Source organism: Tamandua tetradactyla, chromosome 2, assembly GCF_023851605.1.
Source record: "Tamandua tetradactyla isolate mTamTet1 chromosome 2, mTamTet1.pri, whole genome shotgun sequence".
NCBI classification, from domain to species: Eukaryota; Metazoa; Chordata; class Mammalia; order Pilosa; family Myrmecophagidae; genus Tamandua; species Tamandua tetradactyla.
This window is the reverse complement of record NC_135328.1, coordinates 181,656,061-181,676,176: the sequence shown is the minus strand read 5'-3', so window position 1 is coordinate 181,676,176 and position 20,116 is coordinate 181,656,061. Positions and strand designations below refer to the sequence as shown.

The window sequence follows — 20,116 nt, the reverse complement described above, 5'->3', positions numbered from 1 at the left end:
GCTTTCCGGGGTTTCTGGTCCCTGGCTGTGCTGGGTACACAGTTGCTTAGAAGAGGTAGAATTGGGCAGATAGTCTCCGTGCCTGGCCCCATACGGTCCTGAGGGCCCCCTGGTGCTCCAAACTGGCTGTCACCCAGGTGCAGTAGCTGGAAAAGAGGATTGGTGTAGGCAGGAGACAGGCTCCCAAATCTGCTTGGTGCTCTCTTCCCACACTTCTACCCTGGGCTCAATCCAGGGTATTAGAGACTAAATAGATTCTTCTCCTTAAAGGGTCACCTGCCAGCCTGGGATGGTGGATGAGCTGAGCATGGGACCTGGTGGTCTTACCAGTCCCATGCAGGTCTAGAATGAGGCCTTGGAGTGAAAGCCAGGATCAGAGAGGGCTCTGCCCTCAGAGATTTCCCAGCCGTATGATGAGAAACAGAACAGTTAGGCTGGACCTGTGGTCTTGTCTCAAGTCAGGAAGGGATCAAACTTTGGGCCTGCAAAGGGAGTGGGGGAAAGATTTTCTAGAAGGAAAGGACCTGAGAAACTGGTAGGCTGTGGAGAGGCAAAGGAGAGATAAGGGAAATTAATGTGGGGAAAAATAAGGAGGCTCAAATGAATACTCTGTGTGTGTGTGTGTGAATTTGTGCAGGGGAGGGGAAGTCTCGGCAGTGGGTGGTGTAGAAGCTTTTGGAGAATATCAAGTCCAATCCTTCCATTTTATTGGTAATTAATCTTAGGTTAGAGAAGGGAAGGGGTGTGTCTTGGGTAAGAGTTAAGAGATGACCAGTTACCTGTCTGAACCTAGGATCTGCCCCCAATGGTTTGAAGATGGCCATCAACTTGGTTGCTATGAGCCCTTTCTTTGCTGGTCCCATAGGGATTTGGTGAGCTGGGGCAAGGACTTTGCAGCAATGTTTGTTTTCAGGCTAGTGGGAGGGACTGGGGCAACTGGAGCCCTATACAAACCCATAGTGGCTGTTAAGACCTCAGCCTGATCTACCAAGGCAAATGTCAACACCCACACCTTGAACACTCAGAGGAGATCCCATTACTGTACCAGATATGCACGATGGACTTCCAACACCCACACCAGAGAGAGTCCCAATAACCTGACCTAGAGTGCCCGTAGTAGAACATAACACCTGGACTCTAATTCCGAGAAAAGATCCCCACACCTGGCCCAGATATATATGCATAGGCTTCCATTGCATACTTAGAACAGCCTGAGTGCATTCCTACAACTTGATCCAGAAACTCAGCAAAGGTCCCAACACCCAGAGAGGATCCCAACATCCAGACCTTCTGAGATCCCACACCTGGATCATATATGCTTGGATAGGCTTCTCCTGCAAACCTAGAGCACCCTGACTGAATCCATATAACTTGTCTTCAGGGCTCCTTGGGCTCCATCCATCCTCAGTTGAACTCATCTTGAGAGATCTCCCAGGATCCAAAGTTTCGTTGGAGAAGGATACAAGGGATGGTGGCGGGCAGGAGGCCAGGCCTTTGGGAGGAGGGTCAGGGGTCCAGCTTGGAGGGTGGGCTTCAATTCCTGCCTGTGGGTAGGTGAGGCGGGAGCCAGCAGACACGGAGTGCGCAGTGGCAGCAACCCTTTCTAGCTCTAGCATCCGGAGTTGGAGCAGAAACTGGGTGGCCTCAAAGGCCCGGCAGTTGCCACGCCAGCCGCATGACCCCAACAGCCTGTGGGGTGCTGAGCGCTGGGCTGGGAAATCCAAGTGGGCCCAGGTTGGCAGAGGAACAGGGTGGCTGGAAGCATTGGCACTTGAGGCGGCTGAGCAACGTGACTGCAGTGGCCTCGGTTCCCCACTGGGACAAGGCGGCTTCTGTGCAGACCCACCTGATCCTGGCTCTAGGCTGCAAATCTCTTCCAGCTGACAGGCCCAGCCACCTGCCCGATAGTGGGGCTGGGGTCACTGTGGGCGCTGAGGAGCGGAGCACACTGGCAAGAGCACCCTCTAAAGGACATCTGCTCCGTACATGGCCTTTCAACATGCCGGGATAGCAAGAGTTATCATTTCTCTGGCAGAGAAACTGAGGCTAGCCCAATGTCACACAGCCCATTCCTCTAAATTAGGGCCCGCAATAAACTCTTTAGATATGTTATCTCACAGAATTCTTAAACAGTGTCAAGAATTAGGTGTCAGTATCATTCCCATTTTATAAACAAGAGACCTGAGTCTCAAAGAATTGGAGCCACTTGTTCAAGGTCCTAAGACAAGTTGGAGCGAGGCTGGGACTGGAGCCAGGTCTGTTGGACTGCACCTGGTGAGCCCATCTGCCACGAGGTAGTCACTGAGCACCCCTAGCATGGAACCGTGCATGGGTGTTACAACACCCATCTTATCAAGCTCTTGTTTTTCTGAGTTCTTGAGTGTGGTGATCCAGTGAATGGGGTTAGTTATTTCTTGGCGGACAGATGTGGGGCTGAAGGGGGGAGATGGGATGAGAGACAGGTGTGAAGATGGAGAAGTCAGGTGGATTACAGAGGCCAGGTGGAGGTGGAGAGAGGGAACCAGGGAAATGGCTGCTGGATGCCCCTTTGCTCTGCTTCCCCCAGCTGGGAACAAAGCTGGAATCCCAGAGGTTGAAGAAAGAAGAGGTAGTGCTCCAGGACCCAGCCTTGCCTTGGCCTCTGGAACAGGGTGGGGTTTTCCATTGGATTTTTTTGGAATTGAAATGTGGTGTCTTAGTACCGAAGGATCATGCTGGCTCCTGGGTTTTGTCAACCCCCCTCCTGGCCTCGCAGAATTGGGGCAGTCCAGGATTTTTCACCCTTTCCTTATCAATGTTTGACCCAAACAGGGAGTACAGGGGGTGGGGGACAGAGGGAGGATGCTAGGGGCATGGAGTGTGGGGTGTGGTGAGTATACATACACACCTCTGGTGTGAATGCACCATTTGTGTCTGTGTATAAGATGAATGGCTCTGTGAAGGTCTTATCTGCATCTCCCTTTGAGAATGGGTGTATGTCTCTGGCAGGGTGAGTGCATTGCATCTGTGTTTTGTTGTCCCTTGTGTATGGGCACCTCCACCGCATCTGGGTCTGTGTTATCTCTCCGGGTCTGTGTGTTTGTGGCTATACCCTTATCTGTGAGCCTCTGTGTGTCTGAATATCTTCTCCTTTCTTCCCCCTACCTCCTCCCACGCCAACAGGGGCCTGGATGCCTCTTTGCTGCCTGAGTGTGCAGAGGAATGTGGGGGGCAAGGAGAGAGGGGGAGCTCCTGGACTGCCGGTCATGGAAAACTACCAAGTTTTTCTGGAACTGGGCAGCCAAGCCCCGCCCAGAGCCAAACTCTGCTGCTTTGGCCTTTCAAGCTCCTCCATTTCCTTTCTTTGCAGGCTTGGAGACCTGCTAAGATGGTAGGGAACATCCTGAGTCCTCCATCAAGCAGAGAACATGTCCTTTCTTCCACCCTGCTCCCGAAAGGGCCAGCCAAGTCTCCACTCTTCCCGGGACCTCAGCATTCCTGGGGGAAAAGTCAGGGGGTGGGATTATATTCTTCTCTGAAGTCCTTCCCAGCCTTGACATTCTCTTCATTCGGTGACTATTAAAGGGGTTCACAAAGGGGCAATTTCACCTTCATTTTGGAAGCCATGAAAGAATAGAATCTAGACTTTTAGAGAAGAAAACTCCTAAAGGTGATCTATCCCACTTTCTCAGATGGGAAAATTGAGGCCCAGAGGGAGGGGTGCAGATTTCCCAATTACCTTCTTGAAGGGTAAGGGCGCAATTCTCAGGTTCCCTGTATTCCCTCCATCATGGTAGCTTTTCAGCATGGCCAGCTAGGCAAGGAAGGGGAGGTATTTGGAAGGATGGGGTTGAAGGTGTCAAGGTGTTCCGGGTAGCAAGAAAAGCATGAGTAAAGGGTAGGGGTGGGCAAATGAGGAGAGCAGTCAGGATGGAGGCATGGGAGTCTACCAGTTGGGGCTTGGTAGGTGATAGGACTGCAAGGTGCGTCTGAACTATATAGGAAGGTCCTCAGAACGCTGATGGAAGACTTTGTCCTGTAGGTATTTCTAGTAAAAGAGGCAAAATAGCTGAGTAGAAGGGTGGTTAAAGCCAGATGCTCTGCAGTCAGGTCTATATTCAAATTCTTGCTCCAGATCTTAGTAAGTGTACATTGTATGACATGACCTCCCACTTTTTTCCTATGCTGATAAATACATCCTGGGATCATACTGTACCTGTTTTGTACAGTAGCTCTTATTTCACTTAGCAACCTACCATGAATGTTTTTCCAAATTAATAAATATTCTTCAAGAATTGTTTTTTTTCTTTTTTTAGCTCACAGACTAGTCAGGGAGACAAGACTCAGAGATGGGATCCTACGGCAAGCAGCAAGAATGGAATAATCAGGCAGTGGGGCCACAGGTGGAGCAGTAGACCGGGAGCCCAGTGTTACGGCTCTCTGGGTCCTGGGTCAGCCACTAACTTGCTGTGTAGCCATTTGAGTAAGACATTTGCCTTCTCTGGGCCTTGAACTCTCTAAGTCTCAAAAGGGTTATAAGAAAGCCTCTCAAGACCAATTGGCATCTTTGCAAAATGGCTATGGAAAAGGTTTAGAAAATGAAACTACTATTGCCATCACGGTTCTGCAGGTCACGTAACTTCTTTGGGCCCCATTTTCTTCATCTGAAAAATGGGCATCATGCTAACCTACCTACCTGCCAGATCTCTGGTGAGTATAAAATTAGAGGATCACGATGCCTAAGAATAACTAATATTTGGACAATGTTTTGCGATTTGCCCGCATTATCTTGGAGTGTTGAAGTCACTTGCTCAAGGTCACAGCTAGTAAGTGGTAGAGTCGGGATTCAAGCTCAGTTCTCCTGTGGCTGAAGACCTGGATCTTTGCATTGCTGGAAGAGAGAAGGAAAGGAAGAAAAGGAGAACTAGGGGACTGTGCCCCACTTCACCCTTAGTGCTTAGTGCTGTTTACCCAGGCACGGTCATCTGTGGGGAGTTGCCGCCCTCTGGTGTTCCTTGTGTGATATGTCCTATGGGGGAGGAGAGCTAGCTATCTGTCTGGCCCAGAAAAGTGGGGTGGATGAGCTCAGAATAACCCTAATACATCCTTTCAAGAGCCCAGGGACTTCAGGGACCATCAAGTCCACTGTAAGTGGAGGTGTACCAGAGGCTTGGTAGGTTTCAGTTGCTGCCTGCTCATCATCCAGATGTCCTTGTGCAGAGTAAGTGGCGGCTTTACCAATATACTATTTCTGTCCTGAATGCTAGTCAGGAAGGTGATGCATTATAATTATTCTTTAAACTCTGCTTTAATGTTTAATATGCTCTTCTGTATCTATGATACAACCTGACAGAAATAAAATTAAAAGAGTAGGATTGCTAACACTCTAATGGGGCAATTTTCACTCTGGGGTGACAAACATTTTGTTATGGAGTGGCATCAAATTGCAAACTGGTGTAGGCAACACCCTAAATGTGTTTTAAGGGTGTTTCCACCTGTTATCTAATTTTATAGCCACCATAACCTTATGAGGAAGGTATTTTTAATTTTTCATTCTACATATGAGAAAATAGGCTCAAGATCCATTTGACTCCGAAACAAGGGAACTTTCCAAGACACCACACTGCCTCCTGTAGTGGCAATTCAGATGAGATACACAGGCCTGCCTTGAGATGCTGCAGGTTTGGTTCCAGACCACCACAATAGAGCAAATATCACAAAAAAAGTGAGTCATAGGAATTTTTTTATTTCCCCGTGAGTATAAAGGTTATGTTTACACGATATTTCAGTGTATTAAGTGTGCGCTAGCATTATTTCTAAAAAAAAAAAAATGCACATGCATCAATTAAAATGTGACACAGAACAGCCATATTTGCTGATGCGGCCCGAGTTGTCAACAATAAAAAGTGCGGGGGAGTCCGCCGGGCACACGGACAGGTGCAGGGACGCGCGCAGGGACGCGGCCTTCGCGCCTCCTCGCTGCCGCAGCCGCCGCCCACCGCGGGCCGGGCCCCGAGCGCCCCACCGCCCCACCGTCCCACCGCCCCGCCGCCCGCCGCCCGCCACCCGCTGGGATGTCTTACGAACCAAACTTGAACGCGCACATACCCGCTGCCTGCCTCAACGCGGGTAGACGTGTCCATTCTCCTTCCACCAGCATGGCAGCGTCCTCCCAGTACCGCCAGCTGCTGAGTGACTGGGCCACCCTACTTTGGCTACACCCGGGAAACTGAGAACATCCAGGTACCCCAAACCAAATATGCTGAGTTGCTGGCCATCACTGAAGAGTTGGGATAAAAGATCAGACCCACCTACCCGGGGAGCAAGAGTGCCATGGAGAGGCTAAAATGAGGCATCCTTCATGTTAGAGGACTGATTCAGGAGTGCTTGACTGAAACAAAACTAAATGCCAAATCCTAACCGCCTCGGTAGCTTTGAAGGCTTTCCATCTTTTTAGAAGATGCAAATTACAGTTCATCTCCCCTGTTCAGATGGAAACTCCTGTTTTCACAATGTTAAGTTTGTTTTTATTTCTCCCTGTTCCTTCCAGTAGTTCACTAGGTTCTGACCTAGACGTTAAGCTTGAAAAGAGATTTTGCAGTTGGTTAGGATTTGTGCTTTAACTAGTTAAGAGGTACACAGGTGTTTTTCTCCTTAAGCACTGATTAAAAAAAAAATTATTGGAAAAGTTACTTATCAAACTGTAGTGTAACTTCAAGATACCAGTATCTCACTTTCATCTTCTTTTTTGAATACATTTATGCTACCTAAATTGTTCTTTGTTCCTTTTCATAAGCAAATGGAACTTTAAGTTCTTAGTAAATACTGACAGCATGCTTTACTTAGTAGTCAGTCCCAAGTTTGGCAATGCAGTGTAGATTCCGCTTAATATAATATCTTTTTTGCTTAAGCATTTGCATAACTGTTAGTGCTTTAAAGTCAATTAAAAAGTGCACAAGTTATAAATACGGAAGAAAGAGCAACCTATCATACTTAACAAGGACCCCTGAAAATTTTCATACTGAGACTGTATGTAGATTTCAGTTTTGTGTTTCCTGTAAGTTGATCAAAATGTCTGGAAAAAAATGACTAAAACTGTTTGCATCTTTGTATGTATTTATTGCTTGATGTAATAAAGTTTATTTTCATTAAAAAAAGTGACAGACACAAAGTGAGCACATGCTATTGGAAAATGGTACTGATAGACTTGCTTAATGCAGGGTTGTCAAAATCTTCAATTTGTGAAGCACAGTAAAGTGAAGTGCAATAACACAGGGTATGCCTGTAGGTTGCCTCTAAAACCAAATGATGTGCATTTTTCTTTTTATTGAGGTGCTAAATGTAACAACTTGTCTTTTATGGTAGAAGATATGTTTTGATGTGTTATGACATCTTATGATAAGAACGAAGAAATTTCACTAAGGTGGTAGGCACCTTAATTTTTTTTTTTTTTTGCCTTGAACTATTTTTTATTTGCAACTACATGATTTCACACAATTCTTTTAAACAATGACATAAAATAGATTTCCTTGTGTATAAATAACTTACATACTCTCCATAAAGTAAATGTGTAAAGGTGCTAGAACAGATCATCCACTCCTACAGTGTTCTGTATCCAACAAAGTTGATGGCACAAAATATAAATACTCAAGTCCAGTATTAAAAACTCAGGCACTTGACTAACTTTAATAAAGATTCTCAAACTATATCAATATATCTAAAGTGCATATATATATATATATTTTAAGAAAGATTATTCTCAGTAACGTCTCTATAAAAATAAGTTTGATGGTTTGGTCCATCTAACTTTACTACTATGAGTATGAACTTTTCACTTTTAACATATAGTCAGGTTTATGCAACCTCTCTCAACATGACACCAAGAGACTCAAAAGGTGCTAGTGAGGTGCTAACATGTGAGGATTAATCCAGTGATTCCGGTCGCAATGCATTCCAGGAGGAGGTACCCATGTCACTGGAATTGGACCATAGGGTTTATTCTTCCTTCCCTGATTTGGATAACCAAATGGAACAGGAGGAGGGTAGTGGCTATGGTGACCATTTCCTCGGTACATTCCTGACTTTTTCCTGGGCAAAGGATGCCACATTGGAAGAGGTGGGAATATCAGTTCTGAAACCTGGTACACAGGGCTGGGGGTTGCAGTCACTGAACTGGGTTTCACTTCCTTACTAGGCTCTTCATCCGAAGAAGAGGATCCAGAATGATAATCAGAGGTAACTTTATCAAGAGCCCTGGTAACTTTCTTGGAGACCTCATCCTTGTTTTCATCCTCATTTTCAAAGCTGGCAACAATAAATGCATTGGTTTTCTCTCCATACCGACAGCACACCTCACATGGGTCCACCCAAAGAGTGAGTTCCTTTGGTAAGCCCAAATCACTGTACAAGATGCAGCTGTTTTCACAGGCTTTTAGGACGTCGGGATCAACTCTCTGAAATTTATTGACACGAATGCATCTGTAGGCCTGTCCTTTTGATGGTTTTTCAGGATACCAATGATTTTTATATTTTTCTTGAAGAATTAGAGTCAATTTCTCAGCAAATCTCTCAACTGCCTCTTTTTTCAACTTATCATGTTTGCGAACTAGCCTTGTGAAAAAGAAGACAACAGCAGCAGTTTCGTTCTTCATCTTTGCCCCCGCCGCCGCCGCCGCTCTGGAGCCGCAGACTAGCCGGCCCCGACCGTCTCCCGGCTGGGAACCGAGGGTGCCGGCTGCGCCGGCCCGCGCTCGGCAGCAGGGAGCGCAGCGAGCCTCGTCCGACGCTTGCTGCTCCCGGGTCGTCGGGCGGCCAAGCGTGCGCGCCAAGGAAGGCGGGCCGGCACCTTAATTTTTGTAGGATTTATTTTAATCTTTCTGGCACACATGTGACTTATCAGCATGTCTAGGGTATCAAATACTGGTCACTCACTCCAGTATGATGCTGTCAGTGTAGTAAGTAAGCATTATCTCCTTTGAAATGGTGGATGATCAAGATTCTAGCAGACTAGGTCTTGAAAGAGGGCTGGAGAATTGATAGAGCCCTGAATAAAGAAAGTGAAAGTATATTGTTTACTCTGCCAAATAAAAGCAATCTGCTTCTGGAGGTCCTTACTAATAGGCATTCGAGCTCTCTAAGCCTTCAGATATCTTGCTCTGCAGTATACAAAGGAAGTTTTGACATCTCTACTTAAATTAATTTAGGCCACCTTTAAATCCCAATTTCAGTAAACCAGCCAAGTAAACTGTTGCAGCCATTCTCATTGCTTAGGCAAATACATTTATACTAATAAATTCAGTTCAATCCAAAATTACATTTATCTCTACCTGGCATAACGTCCATGGAATCCATTTCTATAAATATTCCCCAGATTTTTGCTGACATATTGGCAAAATCTTTCAATTCTCTTTTATAACCTCTTTGTGGGTGACAGTTTGTACTATTCTTGGAATCTGTTCAGATTTGAGTATTGTTATATATCAAGAAACAGGGTTCAACATAAGAAAATCAATTAATGTAATACACCATATCAACAAATCAAAGCAGAAAAATCACATGATCATCTCAATTGATGCAGAGAAGGCATTTGACAAGATTCAACATCCTTTCCTTTTGAAAACACTTCAAAGGATAGGAATACAAGGGAACCTCCTTAAAATGATAGAGGGAATATATGAAAAACCCACAGCTAATATCATCCTCAAAGGGGAAAAATTGAAAACTTTCCTCATAAGATCAGGAACAAGACAAGGATGTCCACTATCACCACTGTTATTCAACATCATGTTGGAAGTTCTAGCCAGAGCAATTAGACAAGAAAAAGAAATACAAGGCATCAAAATTGGAAAGGAAGAAGTAAAACTATCACTGTTTGCAGATGATATGATACTATATGTCAAAAACCCTGAAAAATCCACAGCAAAACTACTAGAGCTAATAAATGAGTACAGCAAAGTAGCAGGTTACAAGATCAACATTCAAAAATCTGTAGTGTTTCTATACACTAACAATGAACAAGCTGAGGGGGAAATCAAGAAATGAATTCCATTTACAATTGCAACTAAAAGAATAAAATACTTAGGAATAAATTTAACTAAAAAGACAAAAGACCTATACAAAGAAAACTACAAGAAACTGTTAAAAGAAATCACAGAAGACCTAAATAGATGGAAGGGCATACCATGTTCATGGATTGGAAGACTAAATATAGTTAAAATGTCAATTCTACCTAAATTGATTTACAGATTCAACACAATACCAATCAAAATCCCAACAACTTATTTTTCAGAAATAGAAAAACCAATAAGCAAATTTATCTGGAAGGGCAGGGTGCCCCGAATTGCTAAAAGTATCTTGAGGAAAACAAATGAAGCTGGAGGTCTCATGCTGCCTGACTTTAAGGCATCTTATGAAGCCACAGTGGTCAAAACATCATGGTACTGGCATAAAGATAGATATATTGACCAATGGAATTGAATAGAGTGCTCAGATATAGACCCTCTCATCTATGGAATTTGATCTTTGATAAGGCAGTCAAGCCAACTCACCTGGGACAGAGCAGTCTTTTCAATAAATGGTGCCTAGAGAACTGGATATCTATATGCAAAAGAATGAAAGAGGACCTGTATCTTACACCCTATACAAAACTAACTCAAAATGGATCAAAGATCTAAACATTAGGTCTAAGACCATAAAACAGTTAGAGGAAAATGTAGGGAGATATCTTATGAATCTTACAATTGGAGGTGGTTTTATGGACCTTACACCTAAAGCAAGAGCACTGAATAAATAAATAAATAAATGGGAGCTCCTCAAAATTAAACACTTTTGTGCATCAAAGAACTTCATCAAGAAAGTAGAAAGACAGCCTACACAATGGGAGACAATATTTGGAAACGACATATCAGATAAAGGTCTAGTATCCAGAATTTATAAAGAGATTGTTCAACTCACCAACAAGAAGACAGCCAACCCAATTACAAAATGGGAAAAAGACTTGAACAGACACCTCTCAGAAGAGGAAATACAAATGGCCAAAAGGCACATGAAGAGATGCTCAATGTCTCTGGCCATTAGAGAAATGCAAATCAAAACCACAGTGAGATATCATCTCACACCCACCCGAATGGCCATTATCAACAAAACAGAAAATGACAAGTGCTGGAGAGGATGTGGAGAAAGAGGCACACTTATCCACTGTTGGTGGGAATGTCAAATGGTGCAACCACTGTGGAAGGCAGTTTGGCGTTTCCTCAAAAAGCTGAATATAGAATTGCCATATGACCCAGCAACACCATTGCTAGGTATCTACTCAGAGGACTTAAGGGCAAAGACACAAACGGACATTTGCACACCACTGTTTATAGCAGCATTATTTACAATTGCAAAGAGATGGAAACAGCCAAAATGTCCATCAACAGATGAGTGGCTAAACAAACTGCGGTATATACATACGATGGAATATTATGCAGCTTTAAGACAGAATAAACTTATGAAGCATGTAATAACATGGATGGACCTAGAGAACATTATGCTGAGTGAGACTAGCCCAAAACTAAAAGACAAATACTGTATGGTCCCACTGATGTGAACCAACATCAGAGAATAAACTTGGAATATGTCATTGGTAACAGAGACCATCAGGAGATAGAAATAGGGTAAGATAATGGGTAATTGGAGCTGAAGGGATACAGACTGTGCAACAAGATTGGATACAAAAACTCAGAAATGCACAACACAATACTGCCTAATTGTAATGTAATTATGTTAAAACACCAAATGAAGCTGCATCTGAGGTATAGTTTTTATTATTATTATTATTATTATTATTATTTTTAACATGGGCAGGCACTGGGGATCGAACCTGGGTCCTCGGCCATGGCAGGCAAGCGTTCTTGCCTGCTGAGCCACCGTGGCCCTTATTATTAATATTTTTAATTTTTTATTTTTTTAAATTTTTAAAAATTTTTTCTCTCTATTATCATTTTATTTCTTTTTCTATTGTCTTTCTATTTCTTTTTCTAAATCGATGCAAATATTCTAAGAAATGATGAATATGCATCTATGTGATGATATTAAGAATTACTGATTTTATATGTGGAATGGAATGATTTCTAAAAGTTGTGTTAGTTAATTTTTTTTAATTAATAAAAAAAAGAAACAATGAGGAACATGAGTGTGGTTCTTGAGAATAATCAGTATGTCTATATATGGTGACTCTCTCAAGCAAGGTTATTATAGAATATTCAGGAAAGGGAAAACTAACATCTTCAGTTGGGAGGATATTGCTTTTTTGACAAAGGAGGTCTGGCATAATTTGGAGGTTGAAGGGGTTGAGGGGGCTGGTATCTATCCAATGTCTCTATTAAAATTCTCATAGTCTCAGTCTTTCTCTATCAACACTATAACTTTTAGTTACGTATTAGAAATCAAGGCTGTACCTTTAATTTGGTCAACCACAAGAACAGACTATGAGTTTGTTTTTCAGAAATCCAAACTTTCAGTTACAAGAAAGGAGGAATCGCCTCAGGGCAGTCATAATTTGTGGCTTTCTACCCATCTATTCAGCTGGGAATTTAAAGCTCAGAGATTTCATATTCTTTCACTAAGCTCTCCATGCACTTGGAAACAGTCAGCTCATCTCACAGCCTTCATATTCTTTATTTCTATCATAATATTCTATTACTATAGCTACTTGGTCTGCCTCAGCCTTTCCTTCAATAGGCCCTTAACTCTAGCCAATTACAGATAGTAATTTAAGTAACTGTATTGCCATTGTATGCCATGAACTAGCAGGGTCTCCTTTTCCACCACGAATGAGTTCATTACAACTTTCAGATCTAAATAATCATAAAACAAATTTCAGAACCACTTCCAGGGCAAAAGATGTTCAGAATTAAAGCCAATCTGTATATTATGGGAATAGAAGGTCTAATTTAGAATTAGGGGCTTATATAGCCATGGGAAGAGCTGATATGGGAGATCAGAAATCAAGGAAACTATTGCTGAAGGTCAGAAGAGTCTGTGTCTCTCATTAATATCCACTGGAGAACACCCATTGCAGAGGAGACTTTAAAAATAAACCCAACCCCTTCCCTTGGCCATCCTAGCATTTGCCCAATAAGTCCAAAGAAAATTGCCATGGTAGCATGGAGGAAGGTTCATGGGCTCAACTATATGGATTTCCTCTCATGAAGGATGATTTAGCACTCAATGTTCTAGCATTGGAGAATAATGCTGAGCCCTTGATTTGGTGCCATACTTCAGAGACCCTTACCAGCTACCTGGTGGTGGGTTAATCACTTTCGACACCTTTTACCATGGAGGAGGCAGCAATTTCTTCAAACTGGAATTGATAATTTTTCTGGATATAGCTTTGCATTATGTGACTGCATATGCATCCACACTACTATCTGAAGTCTTATAGAATGCCTGGCCCATTGTCGTGATATCTCTCACATGTTGCCTTAGACTAAGGAACCCATTTTGTTGCAAAGGAAATGAGGCAAGGAGCTGCCTGATGTAACAGTGGAACTACTGAATGAAATGTCAGCTAAGCCACCAGCATGGGGGCAATACCTTGTAGAATTGCAGTGCTGTTCCTCACATGTGGCATAAGTGCTGAACCAATAGCTGATATATGCTGCTGTATCCTTAATAGATAGAATATGCAGGTCCATAAACAAGGGGGTAGAAGCAGAGTTGACCCACTCATCATCAAGCCCAGTGACCTACTTATGAAGTTTGTGGTTAAAATCTGTTTTGGTTTGCTAAAGCTGCTGGAATGTAATATACCAGAAATGGGTTGGCTTTTAAAATGAGGATTTATTAGATTAGAAATTTACAGTTTTAAGGCCATGAAAGTGTCCAAATTAAGACACCAAGAAGGAGATACCTTTTCTTCTCCACTCCTTCACTTCCATTTTCTTTTCACTCTTTCTGTTCTGGGATTATTCTTTCCAAGAAAGGCTTGTATGTAAACTTTGCCTCGAGCTTGGTTTTGTAGGAGATCTGAGCTAAGACAAGGAGAACTATAGAAGTGGAATGACTGGGTCAAAAGCAGCTTGTTTGTTTTTTGGCTTTGGTGGAAAGCAGCAGAAATGGCTTGTGTAACTTAAGCCAGAGAAGAAAAAAACCAAAAGACAAAGAAACATTTTTAAAGGAAGTAACTCAAAGATTCAAAAGAAAACCTGAAAGCAAACCATGGAATAGATGGGAACTGAGAAAAACAGCTGATTTATATAATAGAACTAATGGATGATATCTGTGGTAGTCTTAAAATATGTCCATAAATTCTTTTCTTTCCATTCTACATATGCAATCAGTAATTCTTAATATCATCACATAGATGTATGATCATCATTTCTTAGTACATTTGCATCGATTTAGAAAAAGAAATAGCAAGACAACAGAAAAAGAAATAAAATGATAATATAGAGAAAAACATAAAAATAAAAAATACAAAAAATATATATAAAAAAACATAAATTCTTTTTTTTTGTTTGTTCTGTTTTTTTTTTTTTTTGTCCATAAATTCTTTGATACTCCTTCCTTCAAGAGGTGGAGCCTAATTCCCCTTAGTTGAATGTGGTTTGTACTTAGTGACTCAATTATAATGAATAAAATGCGGGCAGAAATAATGGTGTGGCTTTCTGATGCTAGACCATAGAAGACATTGTGGCTTTCACCTTGCTTTCTTGGATCACTGCCTCTGGGGGAAGCCTGAGGCTGCCATGTCATGAAAACAGTCAGACAACTCTTTGGAGAGGCTTAGTTGGTGAAGGACTGAGTTTGGCGAACAGCCATGTGAGTGAGCCATTTTGGAAGCAGATTCACCAGTCCAGTAAAGCTTTCATGAGAGGCCCATGAATCAGAATCATAAGCTAAACAGCTCCAGAATGCCTGACCACAGAAATTGTATGATTATAAATGTTTGTTGTTTTAAGCCACTAAATTTTGGGGTGATTTTGTTTTGCAGGAATAGATAGAGAATACAGTAGCTTTAGATATCTACCATCTTTATTATTTTTTTTTCCTGAGGTCTTTTGATGAACTTGTCAGCCAATGAAAAGGCTGTTCATGCAGACTTGATTTTGAAGATTTTTTTTAAGAAGATGATGATATTCAGTGAGATACCATGCAGTTGTGCATATTGTCAAGACTTTGTTACAGAGCGGTGTATTGGATTTCCTCAAGGACAACTTAAAATAATTTTAAAGAATTTGTGGAAATCACTCAAAATTAGGACATGATTAACCAAGACAGAGAAGAATGGCTTGTCTTAGCTAGCAGAACGAAGCCTATTATTAGTCTCTGAATGTAACCAACTTTTGTCCTTATTTCTATTTTAGAAATCAATATCATCAATGGCAAGGTAATTTTAATTACTGCATTTCTGAGTGAACGTTACAGTCCTCAAAAGTCTGTGTGTGTGCCGGTGCACATGTTTCAGCAGGCTAAGAGAAACATTGTCAGCACAAAGCAAATACATATTGTGGTTTTTCTCAGTGCACAGTTAAAAATAAAGAATGAAATGGTGTGATGTCTGGAATCTGCTACAAAATAATCAAAGTGTGGGTGTGGATAAGGAAGAAGTGAGTAGGGGTCTAAATGAAGCATGACTGATCATGAGTTGATAATTGATGAAACTAGGTGAGTCATGTGGCAGTTCATTATAGCACTTCATTTTGTAATACTTTGGTATATATGGAATTTCCATGAAAGAAAACTATTAAAAGGTTTTTAGTTTTAAGAAAATGTAGTCTTAAGAATTGGGAAGACATAAGAGAAATACAATGATAGAAAGCCTTACTGTAAATCATGATGGAAACTATTCACACAATTTTTAGAAGAACAAAAGCCACATTATGCTCAACTGATAGAACTAAGACTTTTTAATAAGTATTTACTCGCCATTTTGGCGTAGTCAACTTATCACAAATCCAAAAATTCCTACCAATACATAACACTTACTGTTTAACCCAAAAGCAACCTTAACCATAAAATGGTAATATTTTACTATCATGGTTCTCAAAGTGAAGTACACAGATTCTGAGACCGTTCCAGGGATCTGCAAGGTCAAAATCATTTCCACAATAATACTAGTGATATTTACTTTTTTCACTGTGTTAACATTTACACTAAGAGTGCAAAAAGAATTGGTGGATTAAAACATTGTTGCCACCTTAGCACAATAAAGACAGTATTACCAATTTCACTTAAGAATGTCCTTGCTAAAACACTTAAAAATTAATAATTTTATTAAATCTTGACCCTTGCATAGAAGCCTTTTTTATAAAGTAAATACATATAAAACACTTCCGCTGTATGTTGAAGTACCGTAGTCATCACAAAGTAAAGCACTTGTGCAACTGTTTCAATTGCAAGTTAAATTAGGCAATTTTATCATTAAACATCAATTTTAATTGAAAGAACGATTAAGTTCAGTCAGATACCTAAATTTGAAGTACCATAGTTTGCCAATTGTTCTTCCACCATCATTATTGATCTTTGAGTAAAAATTACTATCTCATCTGTACAAGAGGGTTAATAGTACATTATTCATAGAGCATTTATTAGGATATAAAATGATCAAAGTAATATCTAGAAACAAAGTGAGAGGTCAACAAATGTTAGTAGCAGTAGTGGTAGTAGTCACAGTGGTAATCATAGCAGTGGTAGTGATCTCAAGATTTAAATTCTGAGGAGAGAGATACATAGGCTCCACCCAATCAATATGGTGGAGTGAATGCTTTAGGGCTCTGTTCCCCCACAGAAACTTTGAACAACCATCAGGAACTGTTTCTAAAAGCTCTAGAAAACAGTTAAAGGACTGAAGTAACAGGGTGAGCACAAAATCAAGAAAAAGATTACTTAAAAGTGGTAGAATCTTGTGGAACACTGGCTCATCCTTGCCGCATCCCCTTACTGGCTTGGCACAAAGCCAGCCTGCACTTCCAGTGCAGATCCCTAGTCCTGCTTCTGGAGGTGCAGAGGAATGCTTATGCATATACTGGAAGCATCTATGTCTGACTCAATCTGTCTGGCCTGAGGCACTTGCTGTCCTGGAACTTATTCCTGCAGGTAGAAAGTAGCTCACAGCACTCTCCTATAGAATGTTAAGGTCAGCAACCAAGTTGTGCTGCCAGGGCAAGAGACTGCTGGCTGTAGGACATACAGTGCAGTGCCTGGAATTGTGAGGATTCTGTTTCCTAGGAAAAGGGGGACATTTGTATCCATGTAAACAGAGGAATTCCTAGAGCCACATGTGCATGTCCAAGATAAGAGGCATGTACAAAAAGGATCAGTGAAGCCCCTGTGCTTTGGCATGGAGCTATTGTACAAACTTGGTTTGGATAAGCTCTGAAGGACAGCAGTTACACAGGTCAATCTGCAAAGACTGAGACAGGTGTTTTCTTTTTTTTCTTCTTCTTCTTTTCCTTTTCTTCTCCTCCTCCTTCTTTTAAAAAAGTATTTAAATATTTTCACTGACAAATCTTCACATACACACAGTCCATAAATGGTGTACAATCAATGGCTCATAATATCGTCATATATTTGTGATTCATCACCATGATCATTTTTAGAACATTTGCATCACTCTAGAAAAGGAAATAAAAAGAAAAAAAAACATACATCCCATATCCCTTACCCCCTCTCTTATTGACCACTAGTATTTCAATCTACCCAATTTATTTTACCCCTTATTCCCCCTATTATTTATTTATTTTTTTATCCATATATTTTTACTCATCTGTCCATACCCTGGATAAAAGGAGAATCAGACACAAGGTTTTCACAATCACACAGTCATATTGTAAAAGTTTTATTGTTATACAATCATCTTCAAGAATCAAGGCTACTGGTACATATCATTATCTTAACCAGAAACCTTTATTTCTTTATGCAGTTTTGATCTATTGTATAGTATCCTTTTCTTTTAACCTGAAAAACTCCTTTTAGAATTTTTTGTAGGGTCAGTATAATGGTAATGAAGTTCCTTAGTTTTTGTTTATTTGGGGATGTCTTGATCTCTCATTTTTGAGAGACAGTTTATATAGACTTCTTGGTTGGTATTTTTTGCTTTCAGGACTTAAAATTATGTTTTCCTACTACCTTCTTGCCTCTGTTGTTTCTGATAAGAAATTGGCACTTAATCTTATTAAGACTCTCTTGTATGTGATGCATTGCTTCTCTCTTATAGCTGTGAGAATTCTCTATTTACATTTGGCAATTGTGAGTTTGATTATAAATGTCTTGATGTGTGTCTATTTGGGTTTTTCCTGTTTGGAGTTTCTTGAGATCCTCGGATGTGTGTATTCCCATCTTCTGCTAAATTTGGGGAGTTTCTAGCCATAGTTTTGAATATTCTCTTTGACCCTTACTCTTTCTTCTCCTTATGGGGCTTCCACCTCGCACATAGTGGTGTGCTTGATGGTATTCCACAAGCCTGTCAGGCCTTATTCACCTTTCATCATTCCTTTTATTTTCTGCTGCTCAGAGTGAATGATTTCAATGGGCCTATCTTCCACTTCACTTATTCTTTCTTCTGCCAGATCCAATTTGTTGTTGAACCACTCTAAGAAATTTTAAAATTTCTGTTACTCTAGTATTCAGTTCTGTTTGGTTCCTTTCATTATTTTTGTCTTTTTATCGATATTTTCTTTGTGCTAATCTAACATTTTCCTATGTCATTTAGTTCTTTGTATATGTTTTCCTTTAGCTTTTGAGCATATTTGGAATGATTTTTTAAAAATCTTGGTCTGGTATGTTCAAGATCTGGTCCTCTTCATTGATGGTTCCTGTATTAGCTAGGATTCTCTAAAGAAACAGAATCAGCAGGAGATATCTGTTAATATAAATTTATAAAAGTGTCTCACATAGCCTTGAGAACATAGAGCCCAAGGTCTGTAGGGCAGGTCACAAGTTGGTAACTCCAATGGAGTTCCTCAATGAATTCTCAGAAGAGGCTGGCTGGACAACCATGGAAATGGAAGAGTCCAAAATCCTTAGGGCAGGCTGTGAAGCTGGCAACTCTGATGAAGGGTCTGGATGAACTCCACAGGAGAGGTTCACTGGCTGAAGCAGGAATAGTGACTGTCTCTTCTGAATCCTCCTTAAAAGCCTTCCAGTGATTAGATTAAGCATCACTCATTGCAGAAGACACTCCCTTTAGCCAATTACAAACATAATCAGCTGTGGATATAGCCAACATGATCATGATTTAAGTTCATGAAATGTCATCATAGCAACAAACAGGCCAGGGCTTGCCCAACCAGATGACTGGGCACCAGCACTTGGCAGAGTTGACACATGAACCTGATCATGACAGTCCACCCCTTGTCAACCTGGCAGCTATACACATCACCTTTAACCATACTTAATCTCTAAAATGAAAACAATAACAAGCACATTTTTCCCTCACCTAACAATACTCAGCTATCCCACATACAACTGCAAACACATTAAATCTCCCTAGACTAGGGTGCAAGTCCTTGGGTAATATTCACTCTTAAACTTGATATCTCACTACTTAAATACTATAACATGAACAAAACAGCATTACAGTCCTCATTTCTGTAACTGATCATGTGGTTATAGTTCATATTTATCGCTATCTTCTTCCACTACCCATTCCATGTTCCCTTTACCCTCAGAAGCACTTCAGCTGGCTGTGGTTCTTTGCCCGGTGGGGTAACCCAAACTTTTATTCCTGAAGTTTGAGAGTCATTGGTCATCCTACCTGGATTGGGTTGTTGCAGTTTTCCATTAATTTTAATCACAGGGCATGGTAGTACTTACAGATGCCCTAAGGGATCTCCTATATTCCAGGAAAACTTTTCTTTACCTCTATTGTGTAGTTGCAGTCCTACTTTCCCCTAATAGTCAGGGTTAAGCACCCCAGCCAGTAAATCCCCTTGGCTTGTTGATCCAGGGCCAAAGTGACCAGATGGCAGTCCTACATTCCAGTTCAATCGAATCATTGCTGTTTCTCCTGGTGGAAGCACTCCCCCTTCTGGAACTAAAACCTGTAGACCAGCAGAGCTCAAGGTCGCAAGGATAGGAAGCAAAAATTTTCCTAGTGGATTGCTAGGGGTAATAGTGAGTGTTGCCACTCCCATTTCCACTCCTTGGTTCC

General features: G+C 41.3%; 2 pseudogenes; one reads left to right on the top strand and one right to left on the bottom strand.

Annotated features, from left to right (window-relative positions):
- Nucleotides 1–6,053: 6,053 nt before the first annotated feature.
- LOC143663316 (cyclin-dependent kinase 2-associated protein 1 pseudogene) lies at nucleotides 6,054–6,399 on the top strand (annotated as a pseudogene).
- A 1,037-nt stretch (nucleotides 6,400–7,436) lies between these two features.
- On the bottom strand, nucleotides 7,437–8,770 carry LOC143663313 (protein BTG3 pseudogene; annotated as a pseudogene).
- Between the last annotated feature and the right edge of the window lie 11,346 nt (nucleotides 8,771–20,116).